Genomic DNA, 23,262 nt, shown 5'->3' with positions numbered 1-23,262 from the left:
CAGTATAATTCACAATTGCAAAGATGTGGAATCGACCCAAGTGCCCATCATTTGATGAGTGAATTAATAAAATGTGGTATATGTACACCATGGAGTACTACTCAGCCTAAAACAATCAGTTAATACCTTTTGCAACAATCTGGATGGAACTAGAGACCATCCTCCTAAGTGAAGTATCGCAGGAATGGAAAAACAAATACCGAGTACTCATGTGCATAGATGGAAGCAAAACTCAATAGAAGTCATGCAGGTGGGAGGGGGGGAAAGGGGATGGGTGAAATCATACCTAACAGGTACAGTGTATACTATCTGGGTGATGGGCACACTTATGATTTTGACTCAAGCAGTACAAAGGTAATCCATGTAACCAAAACATTTGTACCCCTGTGATATTCTGAAATGAAAAATAAATAAAATTGTGGTGCTTTTCTTTTTTATGTCTTAATTGTATGCTAATCTTAATAATTTGTAGCCATTCTTCTCTACTAATATAAGCATCTGATACTATACATTTCTAAGTATTTCTTAATCTGCATCCTACAAATTCTGAATAACATTTTTATTATTCATGTAGAAGTATTTAAAATGCTTCAATTATTGATTTTTGCTTAATGCATTACAAAAAAACTTATTTAATGTTTTCTTCATTGATTTTTTTCCCCCACTAAGAGTTGGTGATGTGGGAGTTGTGATAGAAAAAGGTTCCACTGCCTACCTCTTGGTGCTTTTCCCCAAGAAATTAAAATAAGAGTATTTCATAGGAAATGATTAAATACTTGACAGCAACTTGGCAGCATATGTTTTGCATAGATTTGTAGAATAAAGAAAATTTTACTTACTTCAGTATGCAAAATGAATAGAGTAAATGTGAAAGTGAAACAGAAATATTGAGTTATACTGAAGGCAAAGAAGTTTCTTATTGTCTCTTCCAAATGCTGATAATTAAGCAATATTAGTATTAAATTTTAAATATAGTACTTGAAATATATTACATTTTTATATATAAACTCTTTGGAAGGATGGAAAACAGTGAGCTTGGAATTCCCTGAAGGTGGAAACATTTAATAACCTTGAAAAATTCTTGCTGATTCTGAGCATAGACTATTTAGTTCACTGAATGGATTTAAACTGAGTATGAATTTTTAACCACCAAAAGAATACTTGTTTTTAGTGATGAATTTTAGGTGATCGCTTGTTTGATTCTATTAAAAATGGCAGAATGCAGTAAATATTTTTAACCGGGATTATTTTATTTTAATTAGGATTGTATTACTTATTGCTCTTGTATGCACTGGCAAGTCATTTTTTCCCCCAACTGTTTTAAATGACTTTTCCTAGAATAGAGCTGGAGTAGTGTGGTAAATTGTTGACCATCCAACATGATCAGAACTTGATGTCTAAAATGATATTTTGATTATTAGAACATTGCCAAATGTGAAGGGTTTATCAAGTGATATATTGTTTTAGCAGACATTCCAGAAATAATATATTTCTAAGTAGGTGGTTGTTTTTTTTTTTTTAAGCGATCTCCTTGGAAGGGCATGTACTTATTATCCTAGTGATGTTGCTGCTATTCAAAATGTTTTAAAATTCTACTTCTGAAGATTGCTAAAGCTTGTAAGTCCTTTAAATTTGTCCATTATTAGTTTTATAAATTGCTGCATATCCTTTTAAGGCATATCCTTTTAAGATGAATTGGAGTTTGGGAAATGGTCAGATATATTAATAAATCTGGCTTAATTTTAGAAGTCATTAATTTATTCACTAATGTATTTGAAAAGAATTCATTAAACACCTGCTCTTTTCTCAGCACTGGAATGTGGTATGCACAAGATGGATAATTTTGTTTTTAACAAAGCACCACTATATGCAGTGACTGCCATTGTAATCAGTCCCTGGCTACCTCTATAGCCATTCTCATTTCCTAACTGTTTTCCTCTTATTCACTATGTTTGGTGAAATGATTTCCTTGCTGGTCATTCCTAATCATACTATCTTTGTACTTTTATTATTTTCTGTCTGAATTGTTCTTCCTCCAAATATTTGTATCATTAATACTTAATCCTTCACTTCATTCCACTCTGTTGAAAAGTCAGCTTATCAGTGAATCCTTTTTTGGTCATTCTATCTAAAGTAGCCCTCATCTCCATCACTTTCTATTCTTTTACGGTATTGCTTTTTCTTTCATAGCCCTGGCCACTACTCACATTATAGTAGATATTTACTGTTTGTCTCCCTGGAATGTAAGTTTTTTGAGGACAAGTAGTTTGTTTTGTTCACCATTGTTTCCTCAGTACTTAAAACAGCCCTGGCATTTTGTATGTGCTGAATAAATATTTGTTGACTGAATAAGTGACTATCAAATTTATATTTTAGCTTGAGGGCTCCAGACCAATTTTTCACTGCTTACTTAGCATCTTAACCATGTAGTCAAGTACATCAAACTTAATAGGTTTCAGACTTACTAATTATCTTATTATCATAAAAATCTTTCTGTATTTCCCATCTGGGTTAAGAGCAGTGTCTTAACTGGGCCAAATGAGACACCCAAGAGACATTCTAACCTAATTTCTTGTCCTTATTCCACATATCAAATCTGCAGCTAGGTGGTAATGATTTTATCTCTGAAACACTTGTAAAATCTATTTTTTCCATTTCTTTTGCCATGCCTTTATTCAAGCCCTCTTTTTGTGTGTGTGAATGATTATATAGGCTTCATAACTATGCTCCTTATTCTAATTCTGTTCTTTTCCAATCTACTCTTTTCTCTGTTGCCATCAGTAAGTTTTCTAAAAAGTCAGTCTTTCCCAGAGCATCTTCTTTCTTTTGGCTTCTGTAGCATAATATGTTACCTTTCTTATAATATTGGTATAATTTTGTTTACATGTCTGCCTTTCACTCGCAGTTGACAAATATTTATTGACCTTTACTATGTACTAGGTATTGATCTTTTGCTGGTGACTCAGTGGTGAAAAAGAAAAGAGTCCCTGACTTTGAGGAACTTATATTCTAGTGGGGAGAACACAATCAGTAAACACGTGAACACAGAATTTTAGGTACTTATACATGTTCTTAATAATGTAAAATTTGGTATGTGAAAGAGAATTGACTGATGTTTAGGGGGAATTGTCACAGAAAGTTTCTCAAACAGTAACATTTAGTTGGTACTGGACTAACAAAGAAGCACCATGTAAAGATGGGAAAGTCTTCCAAGTAGAAAGAAAAACTAGTACAAAGGTCCAGAGATAGGAAAGAACCAGTATAGCTGGTGCTTGATGAATGAGAGGGAGAGTGGAGGAATATGAGATTAGAAGAGGGAGGTAGACAAGTAGTAACTTGGAGAAGGCAGTATAGTTGCAAAGGGAAATCATTAGAGTGTTTTAAACAGGGGAGTAATATGATCTGATTATTTTGAAAAATCACTGTGTTCTAATGGAGCAATCTTTACATGGCACATGTCACTAAATCAGTGTTAGCTGAATAAATAAGTGAATGAATTAATCCTTTAATTTTGGTTATAAGGCAGGCAAGATTATTCAGTGTGAATCACTTGAGACTTAAGTGCTGTATTGTCTTTCAAAAGGAGAAAGCAAAACCAAATGTAGAAATGATAGTTGTATTAATTTGTTACTTCCTTGTAAGCTATGTATGTATAACCTTAATATAATATTTTGCAGTTATCAAGTAATACCTGAACTACTAATTTTAGTGATAGTTCTTTTTCATTGTGAGTGGATGTTCATTCATTTGTTCATTCAGTTAATGAGTGTATGCCATAAACAGAGTATTCTGCCAGGTTTTCTGAAGGTTGAGATTACAAGGTAAATCAGAACTTGCTCTTAAAGAAGTTCTAATTAGTTGCATGTCATTCAAAAAACGTAGACTGAACGCATAGTTAAGATAGACTAACAAACAAATCAGAGGCCCAGAAGGGACTTGTTGCTAGCCTTATGTTGTCTAATATCTGTAAAAAATTATTCTGTTCATTTGGTCTACTTTCCTGCTGCTAGATGCTTTCATTTAGATGTTGAATTTATCTTTGGGAGTATAGAGAAATAAGGAAAATAGAAGAATGGGTGAAGTTAGTGTTACCTTTAATCTCTTTAATTTTTTGGAAAATTTTTATTTAGAATATGAGCTTTATTTACCTGTTCTTGCTTTCTAATTCTGTGGATTTAATAGACATTTCTTTAATAAATGTTTATTTTTGTTTGCCAGGCACTGTGCTAGATCCTAAATATTTTTTAAAGAGATTACAGCATAAGCACATTTGTGCCTTTGGTGAACTAAAATCATGCTTCAGGGTTGGCAGATATGTGAGTGCTGCTGTGGCAGAGATTGCTTGGCAGTCACCAACCACTCTTTCCTCTGAGTGACACTGAGGGTTTAAAATCCTCAGGATAATATTCCTGGCAGTGCTAGAGTCAACCCTAGAGTTGAAACCTGTTTTGCCCTAACAAGTTATAATCGAATAATGTCTGCATGTTGGTTTCTTAATTGAGGGATATTTTGTACTTTTAGCAAATAGAGGAGGAGGATTTAACTATGTATTTTGTTATTTTTTACTGTTAGCATTTTCCAAAGAAAGTATTATTGGTTAGGTGCATCAGGGACATTGAAATAGCCTAAAATAAATTAAAGAAAGATTATGAAAAATTTTGGCTAGTGATTTGGCTTTTAAAAATTAATAGATGAAAGTGTTTGGGTATAAGCTCATCAATTGAACACTCTTCCATGTTGTATATGTTTAATTGGTAGCATGGATGTGGTTCTTAACTGATATTGTTTGTTTTTTTGTTGTTTTTTTTTTGAGACAGAGTCTCACTTTGTTGCCCAGGCTAGAGTGAGTGCTGTGGCATCAGCCTAGCTCACAGCAACCTCAAACTCCTGGGCTCAAGCAATCCTACTGCCTCAGCCTCCCAAGTAGCTGGGACTACAGGCATGTGCCACCATGCCCGGCTAATTTTTTTTTTTTATATATATATTAGTTGACTAATTAATTTCTTTCTGTTTATAGTAGAGACAGGGTCTTGCTCTTGCTCAAGCTGGTTTCGAACTCCTGACCTCGAGCAATCCGCCCGCCTCGGCCTCCCAGAGAGCTAGGATTACAGGCGTGAGCCACCGCGCCCGGCCTCCATTTATATTCTTGATTCCACGTCTTATCTCATTCCAATACTGCTATCATTAATTATTCACTATTTCTCATGAATCTTCAGTCTTTTTCACTAGCTCTGTAATAAAAAATGCTTCTGTCTGCTGTTTCTCATTTTTGAAACATTACTTTTCTTTTGCCCAATGTGAGATGCAACTGAATTTAGTCTTTATCTCATTATCTCCTAAATTCCATCAACCTAGTATCTAGGCCATCATTCAAATGAAGCTGTCACCCTAAAGTTTACCATCTTTTTTTTTTCTTGTTTTTTATTTCTGTTTATAATGGCCTATTTTGCTGTTCCTTGTGTTTTTATGGTTTTTGGTTGGGCCCTTATATTTGTTAGGTTACCCAGGCTGAGGGTGGTTACCTGGTTGGGTTAGTGATTTGGTGGGAAGTGGTTGATGGTTGAATTTGCTTCTGTCTCCTGCCAGAGAACAGTGTGGAATTTAAAGACCAGGGCTACTTTAAATTAAAATTCTCAGCTTGGTGGCTTTTTTTTTTTTTATACCATGCAAAAGAGTATATCTGTGTCCCAAAGCCACACGTAGTGGCTTCAGAGTTTCAAAGTCTCGTGCTCGCTTTGGCAGCATATATACTAAAATTGGCACGGTACAGAGAAGATTAGCATCTAAAAGTTGAAAAAAAAAAAGAAAAAGAGTTTCAGAGTCTCTTTTTGTTTTTGTTTTGTTTAAAACTTCACCCAGAGCTGCTTTTCTTTGCTGTTTGCCTCTGTTGGATTAATGCTCTTCTAATTCATTCTTTTTCTTACGATGGACTTTCCTAAGGTCTCACTTATGCATAATGGATTGTTTGTCTTGCACTGGTCCACAGTCTTCATGTCTTGCTTTTAAGCTTTGGGAATAGATTTCTATGTGGGCTCTTCAGAGCAGAGCTTCTGAAACTTTAATGTTTTATTGGAGATCCCAGACACCACCCCTATGTTCAATTATTCACTAGGAGGACTCACTATGACAAAAAGATACAAAACAAAATCAACAAAGGGAAAAGATGCGTAGGGCAAAGTCTGGGAGAAACCAGTACAAGCTTTTAGAGTCTCCTCGCAGTGAACGTGCTTAATTCCCTCCAGCAATGAATTTTGACAACACATAAAATGTTGTCCAGCAGGGATCTCAGTGCCCAGGGTTTTTTATTAGGATTTACCAAGTAGGCCGTCTCTGCCTGGTAGGTAACAAAATTCCACACCTAAAGAGGAAAGCAAGTGTATAACAGTTTGGGCCCAGTGAGCCCCTCTTACCAGTTAGAAAACCCTCCTAAAATTTAAGATTCAAGTTCTCATGTGCCAGCCAAGGGTCAACCTTGTAAGCAGACTTTTTTTTTTGTTTTTGCGTGATAGTCTTGTTCTGTTGCCTGGGCTAGAGTGCCGTGGCATTAGCCTAGCTCACAGCATCCTCAAACTCCTGGGCTCAAACGATATTCCTTAGCCTCTCAACAGGCACCATGTGCCGTCCCTCCCAGCTAATTTTTTTGTCTTTTAAGTAAAGTTGGGGGTGGGATCTGTGCTCTTGCTCAGGTTGGTATTGAACTCCTGACCTCAAGTGATCCTCCTGCCTCGGCCCCCCAGAGTGCTAGGATTATAGGAGTGAGCCACTGCTCCTGGCCATAAGCAGGCCTTTTTAAGGATAAGCAGGCCTGCTAGATTAACTTTTTTCTGGATAAATGTACAAATGAAGCACCTGAGGATCCTCCTATAATGAAAAGATTCAGTAGGTCTGGAAGGACCCAAGATTCTACCTTTATAACATGCTCTCAGGTGTTTGTCCACAGACACACTTTAGTAGCCAGGTAGTTACTCTGAAGGCTATAAGCCCTTTTTTCTGCTAGTATTTTTATCTTAAATGGCCAAAGTTTTTATCTTGAATTGGTAGAAAAATTCTTTGTTTAGGATTAAATTATTTCTGCTGACAAACAGTAGTTATTTCTGGAGTTATTTCTTGTTAAGCTTTCTCCAACTTAAGATTTAAATTTATACTTTAGTATTGCCACATATTTTGTGTCTTTGGAAGAATGGAAAAAGTAACAATTTCAATAACTTTGTTGTAGAAAAGAATGCAAGATCTTCAGTTTGATAATATTAATTGTGCAGGCCCATAGTCTCTTCACAACTTTGAAAACCCCAAAACTCTGAAAATGAAAGCTTTTTCCATAAATAGTTTGATCTGATAAAACCTGACCTAACCTAAACTCATTTGGCAGTAAATTCTGACTGAAATTTGTATTCTTAATATTTATCTCACTTAGTGTGTCTAGTCATGTGTTTTACCTAAAAAAAAAAAATTACAGTTTGTGAATAGGCAATGCTACTCCTAACCCCATTTGAGGATGTTAAATATATAGCATATTAATTTTTATATAAAAAATTTTGAATTCCTAAACCTTTAACCCCAAAATTTCAGATGAAAGATCATTGTCCTATAGTAGAAGTATGGAACTATAGAACTATAGAACAAATATGTCTCAAAAACACTATAAGAATGCATAAATAAATATAAATGTATTATTTTTGTAAGATATGCCTAAAGAAATGCATTATACTGATTTTATTTATAATAGTTCAAAGCTTTTAAAGGTTAAATTCAAAGAGCATTTGTAAATTTATTTTTAGATTTTGACTATTAGTGTTATGCAGTTATTTGTGACTGTCCAATTATGTGAATTGTGTATTGTATTTTTGCTGGATTATAGGGTCATCATTGACCAAGGTTCATGAAAAAGCTTAATTTAAAATATGTTTCCTTTCATGCATGAGGCTTGAGATTAACCAGTGTTTTTGTTCTGTTAATTGTAGGTGAGCTGTGTCATCTTTCATGTCTATAAATGACTATATTTAACCATAAACCATAAATAGGATATTAAATGTGGTAATATGATTTAGAACTTAGTAGTGTATTAAAACAGGATACTGTTGTGATATAGTCTATATAAGAGTTTATTAAGATAAATATACTAAGATGTCTGTGATACTTGGTAACTACCTGGATATGAGTGGATTCCATAGAGTCCAAAATTTCTAACAGTAGTAATCTCTGAAGAAGGAAATTTTTTTGAAGTTTTTTTTTTTAGGATGAATTAATTTCATTACAGAACATGTTGAATTTGAGGTAGACAGACCACAAAACATACAGACTGAGATGTGTTGCTTTAATCATGGATTAAAATTTAGAATTGAAGTTTTAAAACAATATTCACTTAAAGAGTAAAACTGAATTTGTTAGAGTTGATGGAGACAGTGAAAAGAGAAACCTGGGGGCAAAGGATATAGAACTTGAGGTAATGTTAAAGGATGTGGTACAGGAGGAGGGAATATAAACCTTTAAGACCAAAGATACAAGGAGCAAAGAGAAATATATGAAAAGGACTGAGACAGTGTAGTTGCAGAAACCATGGGAAAGAAGGTGGATTTGGTTAGCGCTGGCCAAGATTTTAATGAAGAAGTCAGAGTTTGGGTAGCTGAGGAGAAAACCTTTGAACTGGGCAGATGGTAAGCTTTAGGGTGACAGCTTCATTTGAATGATGGCCTAGATACTAGGTTGATGGAATTTAGGAGATGATGAGGTAAGACTAAATTCAGTTGCATCTCACATTGGGCAAAAGAAAAGTAATGTTTCAAAAATGAGAAACAGCAGACAGAAGCATTTTTTATTACAGAGCTAGTGAAAAAGACTGAAGATTCATGAGAAATAGTGAATAATTAATGATAGCAGTATTGGAATGAGATAAGATGTGGAATCAAGAATATAAATGCAAAGATTAGAAAATAACATGATAACAATATATTTTTAAAGTTTCTAACCCACAGTCAAATAGAATGTTCTGTAGTCAAGGTGTGTTTGTATCTGCTTCCTTATTCATTTCTAAGAGGGAAGCCCTTAACTAAATTCCTAGAAGCCACTTGTCAGACAAGTGGTCTGAACTATTATAGCCTTGTTTTTTTAGAGAAAAACAGAAACAAGAAAGTAACTGTACATGCAGAATGTACAACTGACTTCTAAATAATTCTAATAGACTTGGTGTATATCACAATTAATTGTCTCAGCCTTTAGGCACAGCTGTTCCACTCTTTCACAGGGTTCATTTACATAGTGAATTGTTTCAAAGACAAACAGAATTTTTCTTTTATAATAAAGGGGACTGTGGAAGCCTAATGATTTTACAAGCATCTTTGTAAAATATAATGGATTAAGATATAGAAATTGTAGCTGAACAGGCAGTAATTGTAATCTTTAAATAATAATTGCTTTTAGTTATTTTTACTATCTTAGAAAAGGTTCTAGTTGTAGACTGCATTTTTCATACTGTTTTTCTGCAGAAAAATAACATTAAAATATTATAAATGACAAAGATTTCTTTGAATGACAACCATTTCTATAGTCTTTGTGAATTTTTTTATATATACTTGTGTATACTTTGGTTTTTTTTTTTGGTTTTTTTTTTTTGAGACAGAGTCTCGCTTGTTGCCCAGGCTATAGTGAGTGCCGTGGCGTCAGCCTAGCTCACAGCAACCTCAAACTCCTGGGCTCAAGTAATCCTTCTGCCTCAGCCTCCCGAGTAGTTGGGACTACAGGCATGTGCCACCATGCCCGGCTAATTTATATATATATATATATTAGTTGGCCAATTAATTTCTTTCTATTTATAGTAGAGACGGGGTCTCGCTCTTGCTCAGGCTGGTTTCGAACTCCTGACCTCGAGCAATCCGCCCGCCTCGGCCTCCCAGAGTGCTAGGATTACAGGCTTGAGCCACCGCGCCCGGCCTACTTTGGTTTTTTTTGAAGTGTTTCCCCAATGTTTTCTTTTATTTTTTTTTTTTTACTTATTATATTTTACTTATTATCTTAAGTTTTGTATATTTTAACGTATTATGGAGGTATATACTTGTGTATACTTTGTATTAATGTTTGTGTACAAAGTAAAAGTGCTTTGGGAATTTGGTTCAGTTCTCTACCACAGTTTATCTTATAACAGGTGTTATGAGCCCCAGCACTTGATTCTGGCTTTCTTGTGAAGAAGGGAAAGAGATGAACTCTTAGAAAGTGCTTGATACTTTTTTTACATTTGAACAGTTCTTACCCATTTTCTGCCTTAAACGTCTGTGCCAGAAAATCTTTATAAATTCTCTAATTACTTACCATGTAAAAATAGACAGGGATGAAATGATTAGAGGATTAGGTAAGGTGAATAGTTAGGCTTTAGTTCTTTCTCCAGCATTGCAACCTGGGAACATGATTTCGAGCACTGTGTGAATGTAAATATAATGCTTGAGAGAGTGGGGTAGAGAAGGATCAGGAATGTGATTTTTCTGAAGATAGGTAGCAGGCTTAAATTTCTGTCTACCACTTTCTTTTTGTATTCCTAGGCATTGCCATTTAAAAAATTTTATATCTGACAAATTTGAGTGGGTGAAGATCATTACATTGTTAATTATATTAAATAGGTTTGTTCTTACCTTAGAAAGTGAGATTCTTTTTCAAAGCAATAGAAAGATGTTTGGTTAGTTTTTGGAAAATTGTATTATTTCATGTCTTCTTGGTTTTCAGAGTTTGGAAAATAGATAACATTTTGAAGCAACATGATCTTTTTTATTTGTTCTTTATGTATGTCCATTTACTAGCTATCATTATTATTTCAAAATATTTAAAGGGTACAAATGCTTTTGTAATATGAATATCTTGTATTATGAATATATTGTATTATGCTTAAGTCAGGGCTATTGATGTTCCCATCACCAGAATTGTGTTCATTGTACCTGATAGGTCAGTTTTTATACCACAGCCACCCTCCCACCTTCTTGGTTTCTCATCTCCTTTATATTGGTTTATGCCTGAGTGTGCCCATCTATTTGCTCCCACTTATTAGTGAGAACATATGGTGTTTGGTTTTCTATTCCTGAGTTACTTCACTTAGGATAATGGTCTGCAGTTCCATATAGCTATCATTGTTATAATTAATCATAAGACAATATTTCCATTGTTAATTCTTATGTTTTAATATTTACAGTTCTGACCTGGAGACTCCTTTTTTTTAATAAATGCCAGATTGTAAAAAGTCAAGTTAGGGTAGCACATTCCTGTTTACTATAAAAAGAGAATGTATATAGTCTGTAGTATCTGGCAGTATAACACAAAATATGTTTTCCTTCTTGTGTTTTAACTATTTATTGAATTATACCTAGAGAGAAGTGAATTTATCATAAGTGTTTCAACAGATTGGGTTACCTATGAAACCAGTACCCAGTCAAGAAGCAGAGTTTGGTATATTTTTATGGTCTTTTTTGAAAAAAAAATTATTTTTAATTGACGCATCATACTTACATATTTATGGGGCACAGTATGATGTTTTGATATGTGTATACATGTATAAAAATAAAATCAGAGTATTTAACATATCCATCTGAATTAGTTCATTTTCTGTTGCTTATCACCAAATACTTGAAACTGGATAATTTATAAGAAAAGGAATTTATTTGTTACAATTATGCAGGTTGAGAAGTCCAAGGTCATGGGGCCATATCTATTGAGAACCTTCTTGCTTGTGAGGACTCTCAGAAGAATCCCAAGGTGGTGAAGGGCATGACATGCAATGGGGGTGGAGCTTGCTGAGGAGCTATTATTAGCTCAGGTCTCTTCTCTTCTTATAAAGCCACTTGTAAAGCCACCTGTTCTTCTCCCATGATAACCTCTTAATCCATCCAGAGCCTTCATGATCCAATCAGCTCTTAAAGTGCCTACCTCTCAGTACTGCCACATTGGGGATTAAGTTTCAGCATGTGTTTTTGAGGATACATTCAAACCATAGCAGTCACCTCATGCATTCGTCATTTTTTTGTGGTGAGAACATTCAAAACCCTCTTTTCTAGCTATTTTGAAATATTTAATACAATATTGTTAATCATAGTCACCCTGTTGTGCAACAGAACACCAGAACTATTCTTCCTATCTATCTGTAACTTTGTACTGTTGACCAATTTTTCCCCAACCCCACTCCTCACCCCACTTCCCATCCCCAGCTTCTGGTAACCACTGTTCTACTCTCTGCTTCTAGGAGATCAACTTATTTAGATTCTACATGAGAATGAGATCATGTGATATTTGTCCTTATGTGCCTGGTTTATTGCACTTAACATGAACCCTCCAGGTTTATCCATGTTGCTGCAAATGACAGGATTTCATTCTTTTTTATGGCTGAATAATATTCTATTATGCATATATACCACATTTATCCATTCATCTGTTGGTGGACACATAGGTTGATTCTATAGTTTGGCTCTTGTGAATAGTGCTGAAATAAACGTGGGGGTACAGATATCTATTTGACATACTGATTTCATTTCCTTTGGATATATACCCAGTAATGGAATTGTTGGATCATCCATATGGTAATTCTATTTTTAACTTTTTGAGGAACCCCTATACTGTTTTCCATAATGGCTATACTAATTTACATTCCCACCAACAGTCTATAAGAGTTCTCTTTTTTCCCCATTCATGTCAGCATGTCAGCTTTTGTTATTTTTTATCTTTTTGATAACAGCCACTCTAATTGAGGTGAGGTTAAACTAGAACTCAGATCAAGAAACAGAGCTTGGTATATTTTAAAGTTTTTATGTACTTATTTCTGAATACTATATTCATTTATTCAACAAATATTTTTTGAGTGTGGTTACTATGTGCCAGCCATTGTTTTTGGTATTAGGATGATATCACATTGGTAAACTAAAGCAGAATTATAGTATAGGGAGATAAATGTCAAACAGTCATACAAATGAATGTATAATTACAAACTGGTATGAACACCAAAGGTACATTCTCCTATGAAAGACAGTATAATGAGGTAGTTTGTAGTGTAGTTTGTAGTTTATATATTGAGGAATAAAAGGTGGGCTTTAGAGTCATACTGCTTAGGTTCAAATCTCATTATCACTTTTGGTATATGTGTGACTTCAGACAAGTGAACTAAAGTCTCCGAGCCTCATTTCTTAACATGAGGACAATAATAATAGTACCTACCTTATACAGTTGGTGTAGAGATTAAAAAAGATAATCCATGCAAAAATAGCACAATATAGGCTTTATGTACAGTACTAGTAATTACTGTTTTTATGTTGCTGGTATTTTATATTGTAACATCTTTGAAGATGATACAGAAGAATATTTCATAGAGTAGGTTCTAATCTCTTAGATTTCACATCAAATGATCCAAAGGGATATCAGAATCTAGCTGTTTAACATTCTGGCAGTCTTTACAGCATGTTTCAAGTTATAGTGTGGATAAGGATCACTGGAGTACTTCCTATAAATGCAGATTACTGTGAACTACTTTCTAGGCATACTTGACTCTGGAATTGGTATTTTTTATAATAAACTACATGTTTTTTAAGAACACAGATTTGAAAACTGATGATGTGTAAGTGTTTTTGATGCAGGCCCAAATAGCCAATTATTTTGTCTCATCTTTTTAACACTTAACATTGTAAGGGTTTATTGTTTATTTTTAGTGTATATGCTTACTACAATGGTAGAAAATTTTTCTAAATCTATACTTGCACTAGGATTTCCTGTCAGTGAATGGAATCAGTGAATATCAGTTCACCCAATCAAGAAATCTAGGGTTCATCTTTGATTCTACCCCTTTATCTTTTCTCCATCTCTAATTCATTAGTGCTGAAGTTTTTTGCTTAGAAACTTTTTGTAACCTCCATTTAAACTTGCTTTTCTCCTCCCCTACAGTCCATTCTCCAAATTTGTATTTCTATAACACAGAACCAATTGATCTGCCATTTACTTACATAAATGTCTTTGTTAATAATTACCCACTATCCAGAGATATCTAAGTTTCTTAACATGCCTTAGAAAGCCATCAGAATCCAGCTGTTTTCCTTTATTCTCTATCATCCTATTTTCGAGGGATATAGAATTTCTTACATGTTCCTTGAGTTCATTGAGAAACATACCTTGTTTTTTCATGTTTTCTTGTTAGTGTGCATACTGCTCTTCACATTGTATAAGCCTGTAAGACTTATTGCTTATTGCCAAGAATAAGCCCCAATGTTAAGTAAACCCAAATAAGATTTGTTTCAGTCTTTCTTTCAAGCACTGTTTATTGACAACCCACCATGTACCTTGCACCATGCCGGAGGACAGAGATGCATCTCTGAACAGACAGGTTTCCTGTCCTAACTTGTCTTTCACTCGAGTAAAGTTTCTATTAAACACCCTCCTTTATTTTGTTCCTATAGTATTTAATACCTATCTCTCTATTATATTGTAATACTATTATGTGGATATATCCCTCTCTTTTCCTATTTAATTTTGATCTCCAGAGCTGAGGCTGTATCTTATATTTTCTAGTGTTCTTCCCCTAGCAGTTGGCACAGTATTTGGCACATGATGAGTACTGAAATATATTATTGACTAAAACTTAGAAATTGAGATATCCATGTAGATATGCAAAGTGACTGCCAGGATAGATAACTGTCATTTATCAAATATATTTATTTTTTAAAATTATATGAGTAATAAAATGGCTAAATTCAATCTAGGGGAAAACCTGTGTTCCATTTTATTGATGATGTTCATGTTCTAAATTTTTTCTAAAGAACTTTGGGAGAACCATTGTTTAAAGTTTAATTTTAAAATATTTTGAGCTATTTATATCAACTTAATTTATATATTCTAAACAAATGAATTAAAATACACGTTATAGCTTCTAATGATTAAGATTATATATTCATGACTTTTAATAAAAGTTCTGTTCAAATGAATCATTACTTCTAGCTCACTTTATTCATAATCTTCTATACTTAGGTCAATCCTTGTCTGAATCTGACACTTACAATATAGAATAACACTTTTGAAATAAACCAGTTAAAGACATGACTTTTGTTAATAGAATTTTAAAGAATGACAAAAGTTTTCCCCAAGTTGGGTAGAAAAACAAAGGGTATGTCAAAGGGATCCAGTGCCATCTTGCTGTCCTTGTTGCCCTCTGTCTATCCATATCATTCCCACTCAGGAACTGCTTCATGGTTCATCATTGTTCTCAAATTGCCATATGAAACATTCAATTTTTATTTTACTTTCATTTATTTCTTCTTTAATGCTCTTCTTTTCTTTATGAAAATTTAAGTTTCTGACATATTGTTATCGTTTTCTTTTTTAAAGAACTTCTTTTAACATTTCTTGCAAGCCAAGTCTATTAGCAACAAATTCTCTCATTTTTTGTTTGAGAAAGTATTTCTCCTTCACTGTTGAAGGATAATTTTACAGGATACAGAATTCTAGGTTGGTGGGTTTTTTCTTTCAGCACTTTGAATATTACACTCCATTTCTTGAGTTTTTGAGAAGTCAGATGTAATTCTTATTTTGTTTCTCTATAGGTGTTTTTTTCTTCGTCCTTTCAGAATTTTTTTCTTTACCTTTGATTTTCTATAGCTTGACAATGATATGCCTAGGTAGAGTGTTGTTTATTTTTGCTTTGCATTTATCCTGCTTAGTGTTCTCTGAGGTTCCTGGATCTGAGGTTTAATGTCTGACATTAATTGGGAAAATTTTCAGTCATTATTGTTTCAAATATTGCTGTTCCTTTCTTCTTCTGGTGTTACCATTATGCATGGTTACACTTTCTGTAGTTGTCCTGTACTGCTTGAATATTCTGTTTTTCAGTTTTTGTTCTCTGCTTTTCAGTTTTGGAGGTTTCTTTTTTTTTTTTTTAACAGCTTTATTATTTTTATTTATTTATTTATTTTTTATTATGGGGGTACAGATTTTAAGGTTTCAATAAATGCCCATTTCCCTCCCTCCCCCCACAAGTCTGAGTCTCCAGCATGACCATCTCCCAGATGGTGCACATCTCACTCATTATATATGTATATACCCACTCCCCTCCCCCCTGCCCAATACCCTATTACTGCAGTACCTATGTGTCCACTTAGGTGCTGTTCAGTTAATACCAATTTGCTGGTGAGTATATGTGGTGCTTGTTTTTCTATTCTTGGGAAACTTCACTTAATAGTAAGGGTTCCAGCTCTAACCAGGAAAATATAAGATGTGCTATATCACCATTGTTTCTTAGAGCTGAATAGTACTCCATGGTATACATATACCACATTTTATTAATCCATTCTTGGATTGATGGGCACTTGGGCTGTTTCCACAGCCTTGCAATTATGAATTGTGCTGCTGTAAACATTCAAGTGCAGGTGTCTTTTTTGTAGAATGTCACTGGATCTTTTGGGTAGATGCCCAGCAATGGGATTGCTGGATCAAATAGTAGATTCACTTGTATCGCTTTAAGGTATGTCCATATTGCTTTCCACAGAGGTTGAACTAATTTGCAGTCCCACCAGCAGTGTAGGAGTATAGAATTTTTTAATTTCCATCTTGATTTCTTCATTTATGAAGTAATCATTTAGTAGGAGGTTGTTTAATTTCCACGTTTTTGTGTAGAAATGTGTTTCTGTTAGGGTTGATTTCTACTTTTATTCCACTGTGATCTGAGAAGGTACATGGTATGATTTCTATTTTTTTTAATTTCTTGAGATTCACTTTGTGTCCTAGGATATGGTCAATCTTAGAGAATGTCCCGTGAGCTGATGAGAAGAACGTATATTCAGTGGATTTTGGGTAGAATGTCCTGTAAATGTCAGTCAGACCCAGTTGTTCCAAGGTTTTGTTTAAGTCCATTATTTCTTTATTAATTTTCTGTTTGGAGAATCTGTCTCGTGCCGTCAGTGGGGTGTTGAAATCTCTGGTGATTATGGAATTGCTATTAATCTATTTGCTTAGATCCAGTAAGGTTTGTTTTATGAAAGTGGGTGCACCTAAGTTGGGTGCATATATATTTAAAATTGTTATCTCTTCTTGTTGAAGTGTGCCCTTAACCATTATATAAAGACCCTCTTTGTCTTTCACTACTTTTGTTGGTTTAAAAACGAAATCGTCTGAAATTAGAACTGACACACCAGCCTTCTTTTGGCTTCCACTTGCCTAGAATACTGATCTCTACCCTTTTACTTTTAGTCTATATGCATCCTTGCAGGTTAGATGTGTTTCCTGAAGACAGCATATACTTGGCCTGTGTTTTCTTATCCATTCAGCCAGCCTATGTCTCTTGAGTGGAGAGTTTAAGCCATTCACATTTATTGAGAGAACTGATAGGTAAGGTAGATTACTGTTCATTCTGTTGGGTTGGATGTTGTTGCTTTGATTTCTCTCTTGAGCCATTGTATTATCTGGCCTTTAATCTTTTGGTTTTGGTTGTTTTTATATTCGTGAGTTTTTATTATGGTGTTCCGTGCGTAACACTGTTTTGAGTACTTCTTGTAGGGCTGGTCTTGTCTTGGTGAATTCTCTGAGACTTTGCTTGTCTGAGAATGTCTTTATTTCTCTTTCATATATGAAGCTTAGTTTTGCAGGGAATAAGATTCTAGGGTGGGCGTTGTTTTGTTTCAGAAGAGTGAGAATGGGGCCCCTGTCTCTCCTTGCTTGTAAAGTCTCATTAGAGAAGTCTGGTGTTATTCAAATTGGCTTTCCCTTGTATGTCACTTGCTTCTTTTGTCTTACAGCTCTTAGAAGGGCCTCTTTAGTTGATATTTTGGTCAGTCTGATGACTGCATGTCTTGACGTCTTCCTGTTCGCATTGAATCTCCCAGGGGTCCTCTGAGCTTCTTGAACTTGTATATCGAGATTTTGAGCAAGGCCTGGGAAATTTTCCTCTATTATATCTTCAAGTAGCTTGTCCAACCCTTGGGTGTTGTCCTCTTCCCCTTCTGGTAACCCTATGACCCTCACATTAGGTTTCTTCACATAATCCCACATCTCTTGTAGGCTTTGTTCTTTTCTCTTGTTTCTCTGCTCTGTCTCTGTGACGGTTTTATTTAGTTGGAGGGTGTTATCTTCAATCTCTGAGATTCTTTCTTCTGTTTGATCTACCCTGTTCTTGAGACTTTCCACTGTATTTTGTAGTTCCCTGAATTAATTCTTCATTTCCAGGAGTTCGGTTAAACTTTTCTTCATTGTGTCTATTTCTTTAGTGAACTTTTGTTCTAGGTCCTGGAGGCTTGGTTTCTTTGTTTGGTTATTGAGTTGTTGTTGCAGCTCGGTGAGTGTTCTTATGATCCACATACGAAATTCCTCTTCTGTCATTTAGGTTGCCTGATTTGGGTTAGTGTCCATTTCTAGGGAGCTGGTGCTCCTCTTTGGGGGTGTGTTTTCCGTTTGGTTCTTCATATTTCCTGAGTTCCTTCGCTGATTTCTTCCCATGTCGATCAGTTGTTGTTTCTTTCCTTTAGGTTTTTGTTTGGGTATTCACACGCCTTGTTTAGTTTCTGAGCTGTTAGGTGGTGTCTGTGGGTGAGATTCGACCACTCCCTGTATAATGAGTCAGTGGGTACCGTCCCTGTCAGTAGGTGGCGCTTGCTTGGAGGAACAGGCTATGCTGTTGTTTTTGTGTCCTGTTGTCAGCTCTTGTTCTGGGCGGAGCTGGGTTGGGTAAGCCTGCCCTCAGGCACCACCAATGCCTTTAGCAGGGGTCAAAGTTCTGTTCTCTGCTTCCAGGAAAAGCTATCAGGGCGGGGCTGGAATGGTCCCGCTCAGCCAGAAAGTCTGCTTGTGGGGGTGGGGCTGTCTGAGACCTGCAGTCTGGAGCAGGCCTCGCTTCTTTCCACCCTCCCCAACTCAGCAGCTACTCTTGGGCCTCTGCCAGCAGGCCAGACCACACATCACCAGGCCTCCCCGGATTGTGATGCTGGCAGGGAGGTTCCCTGCACAGAAACGCTGCCTGGGTTGGGCGCACGGCCTCCCTTTGGTGGGAGGGTTGCCCTCTAGGATGCTGATTTTCCCCTGGAGGCACACACACCTCAGCAGGCTGTTCACAAATATCCCTTCTGTGACCCGGGCAATGCTAGACCTCGGTGCACGGGATCTGGTCTGCAGGTCCGACCTCTGGGTCCCAGAGTTCAAACTGTATCCCTACCAGGGAGAGGAGTTCCGGTCCCAATTCACCCACAGGGAGCCCAAGCTATGTCTGTGTCTCTCAGCCTCTGAGTTGCCACCGTTCTCCTGGGAACACCGTGCCAGCAGCACCTGGGAGGGCAGGCGGGTAGGGAGCTCACAGTCTGAGTTCCCCTGAGTCAGCTGTAGGGTCCCAAAAGGGAAGGTCCTGTTCCCTGGAAGTGCCTCCGGCTGGTGGCTGTATTGTCTCTCTGGGTAGCCTCGGGTAGGGTTGGCGGAGGGGAGGAGGAGGCAATATGGCGCCTGTGGCGCGGCTTGGGTCTGTGCACACGGAGGTGCCCCAAGGTATTTGGGAGTCTGGTGGCACGTCCGCTACAGGCTCATCCCTGGCTGGCGGCGGCCGTCTCTGGGCTGGCGTCCACAGGTCTCTCCACCCGCTGGGGAGCCCACCAGCAGTCCCAAATGCAGGGGAGGGAAAGGTGATTTATCCACCTACCCTTCCCGCTGGTCTCCGGGCTGCTCCGGGGGTCTCAGCTTCCAGTCCTCCTGCGCAGCCTCCTCCCGTGGAGTCTCCCGGGGTCTCAGGTACCCCTCCTTCCGGCCCTCGTCTGCTGTATGCTCGCCTTCTTGCTTCTTTTTTCTAATTTCTGCTAGGATCTGTCTTTTCTTCAGAGACACTCTTTCTGGCGGTGGTTCTCGTCCGCCATCTTGATCCTCCTCCGAGGTTTCTTTTGTTATATCTTCAAGTTCAGAGATTCTTTCCTCAGCTGTGTCCAGTTTACCAATAAGCCCATCAAAGGCATTCTTTATTTCTGATCTCTAGCATTTCTTCTTGGTCCTTAGGATTTCTGTCTCTCTGCTTACATCGCCCATCTGTTCTTGCATGCTGTCTGCTTTATCCTTTAGGGCCCTTAGCATATTAGTGATAGATTTTTTTAAATTCTGGTCTGATAATTGCAAGATCTTTGCTTTGTCTGGTTCTGATGCTTGCTCTGTCTCTTCATACAATATGTTTTTTTGCATTTTAGTATGTCTGTAAAATTTTTTTTTGATAGCCAGATAAGATGTACCTGGCAAAAGGAACTGCTGTAAATAGGCCTTTAGTAATGTTGTGGGGAGGGGAAATTTTCTATAATAGGTTTCATTCAGTCTTTCAGTGATCCTATGCCTCTGGACTGTGAACTTCACAAATGTTTTGCAGGGTTGTTTTGTGTTGTTTTGTTTTTACCACCCTCTTAGGTGGGACAGGGCGGCTAGCATGAGATGCAATTGGACATTTTTCTTTCAGTGGAAAGCTAGAGCAGGCTGGAATTGGGTATTTCCCTTTCCCCAGGTCAGATAAAACCTCAGCAGATCAGGTTCTGGTTATATAGTTTCTTCTAAAGGCAGACCTAGCTAAGAAAAACAGAGTGCTTTGGCCTATTTCAAAATGGTTCCCTTTTCTCTCCCTCTGCCAGAAGCACAAGAGATTTTTCTTCAATATTTACTATGAGAATTGGTCAAGCTCCCAGAGGTAAAACTCTCAAAAACATGGGGGTCCTTGATGCCTGAGTTCCCGTGGTGTATTGTCCACACTGAGCCTCCAGCAGTTTATCAGTTGCACTGTGGGTTTTCCTACCCAGGCACTGGTTTCACATAGGTTTCCACTCATGAGTTTGTTGCTCCAATAATATGTAACTCTCTGTATCGTGTGTCTGTCTCTCTGATCTTGGGAGCAGTGGTTTTGCTCTGTGTCCTCACCTTTCTTAGGAATCCAAGAGTTGTTGATTTTTCAGTCTGTTCAGCTTTTTACTTGTTAGAATGGTGTGATGACTTCCAATTTCCTTATGTGCAGAACCAGAAATAAAGTCCATGTTCAGCCTTTAGCATGATAAACCTAACATTTAGAAACATTATAACCAAATTAACCTGATTTACTTGCCATTCTAATTGATTGATAGGCTTTCCTTTCCCATTTTCACTGTTGTATTTACATTTAAAATATATTAACGATTAAAAGAAGATTATTACCTGCTACAGTTGCTTGAGAGGAAAAATGATTATTTTCAGCATGTGAAGGGAAGCTAATGCTTGTTCTGTATTCCAGATGGTTACACCAGAACAAATGGATAAAAATTATAAAAGGGCAGATTTTGGCATCAGTATAAGAAAAAAATGTTCTGTTACTCTGTCCAAGGATGGAGATGGAATAGGTTCTCTTGGCAAGTTCTGACTTCTTCTGCGTTAGAGTTGTCATAATTTAGAAGGCCCTCAGGATGCTATCCTTGGGATGGATCCTTTCCTTACTCAATTATATAACTCTTTGAAGTTAATAATTATAAGAATTTCAGGAAATGTTAGATAGTTTAAAGCAATGTTTCCTCATTTTTTGGACTTGTGGATAAGGGTGAGAAGATGTATTCCCAGTGTCTTAGCTGTTGGAGGAGACAGTTTTGCCTCTGGCTTTTTGCAAAGGTAATACTAACCATAGTAATTTTCATATATTGATACTTTTAGTCATTTATGTCTACTCACAAGAATCACAGATTATATTAAATACATAATTACATATCGGATTTTTATAGTTGCTTAGTTTTGACATAATATTAAAATATTGTATGTACCCAATGTTTCTAGCTTGTTGCTTATGTATTTTTTATGTGTATTCACAAATAAATCATAAAAATATTGTCTGCTGTACTCCCACTCCCAATTTCTTTTTGAAATTTTCGGGAAGGCAGATAAGATGACAAATATGATTTTTAATTGTAAAAATTATATTTTTACAATTAATCTCTGAATGGTATGGATTAGAAGGGGAGACTGATATGGAACTGGATAAGCATGAGGAATTCGTATAGCTTTCGCCATAATTTAAGTATAAGGTAGAAGAACAATTGAAATGTGGTGATGATTGATTGAACAAAAAGAAGGAAGGGGTGTCAGAAACATTGGAAAGGAGTGGCCAGTTTAAGGTGGGAGATTAGGGAGAGGAAAATGTCAAAGATAAATTTTATAGAGAGATTTTCCATAAAGTGGAAAAGAACTTAAAGGGTTAGCAGTCACTCTCAGTTTGCTAACTGCATTTTCTTTTCACTGCCTCAAGGCTGTTATGAAGAAGCTTGGCCAATCATTAACTGTAATAATCATTGTTTCTGAACAGTATGGATAGAGAAGATACAATTAGACATTTAAGATTCTGGTCAGTGTCCTGCCTTTCAAGAAAACATCTTATAAATGATTTTAATTAGAAAGAGCTAATGAGTGTGTGAAGCCGTCTTTGAAGCAGCCTTGAGGAATAGAGATAATGGGAGGAACTAAAAGCTTCCTTAGGTCCATGCTACATGGCATGCAGTTATTCATGTGTGACCTTCCCTTCATGCAGTCCTTTTATAGTTTCTTTTTCTTTTTTCTTTCTCCCTGTCCTCTTGCTGTTTTGCTTCGTAGGGCTATTGGTAGGGGTAATAAGCAATACTCACTAGAATGAGGATATGACCAGACATATAGTTGATGTAAACATTGGTTGGATCGCCCTTTTCCTGAGTACTGTTAGCAGCAACAACCTGGTTTTTCTTCAAAACAATTTATTCACATACATATTTATTTTTTAATATAGAAAAATAATTCTCAAAAGCCTACTATGTGGCAGGGACTGTGGTAGGCACCTGAGATATAGTTGCAAGCAAGATTGTTCCCCTTGCTCTCATGGAGCTGCAGAACCTTCATAGAATTTTGGTTCATGTTATAAATGCTCACCTTTTTTTTTTTTTTACTGTCTCATTTTGGAGTGAAAACATTGGAAATTATAGGGCTAAACAGATTATATACAGCTAATTCTCTAGAGTATATGACAAGTCATTCAAAATAGAGGGTTTAGGTAAGACGAATGTTGGGAAATTACAGGCTAGGTAAGTGATAAGTTAGTATATTAAGCATTGAAAGTTCTTTAAAGTGACCATTAGGTGTTGGGAAACATATTCTAAGAATATACTTATGACAGACAACAAAGTGTCCTATTAAGTTATATTTGGCTTTATTAAGCCTGTACTGAGAACCCCCTTAATTTATTATAATTTACTACTCTTAGATGACTAAAAACCAGTTTTTTCAGGGGTTTGTTTGAGGTTTTATTATGTAATAACAATGTTAGATAGAATTGTA

The 23,262-nt window shown here is 36.3% G+C and overlaps 1 protein-coding gene and 1 pseudogene across 3 annotated transcripts in view; both read left to right on the top strand.

Annotated features, from left to right (window-relative positions):
* Positions 1-23,262, top strand: part of RICTOR (RPTOR independent companion of MTOR complex 2) — a 125,677-nt gene that overhangs the window by 14,066 nt on the left and 88,349 nt on the right. The gene's annotated exons all lie outside the window — the stretch shown is intronic.
* Positions 5,727-5,826, top strand: LOC142874183 (uncharacterized; annotated as a pseudogene).

The sequence above is a fragment of the Microcebus murinus genome, chromosome 11 (genome assembly GCF_040939455.1).
Source record: "Microcebus murinus isolate Inina chromosome 11, M.murinus_Inina_mat1.0, whole genome shotgun sequence".
NCBI classification, from domain to species: domain Eukaryota; kingdom Metazoa; phylum Chordata; class Mammalia; order Primates; family Cheirogaleidae; genus Microcebus; species Microcebus murinus.
This window is presented reverse-complemented; position numbering and strand designations above follow the sequence as displayed.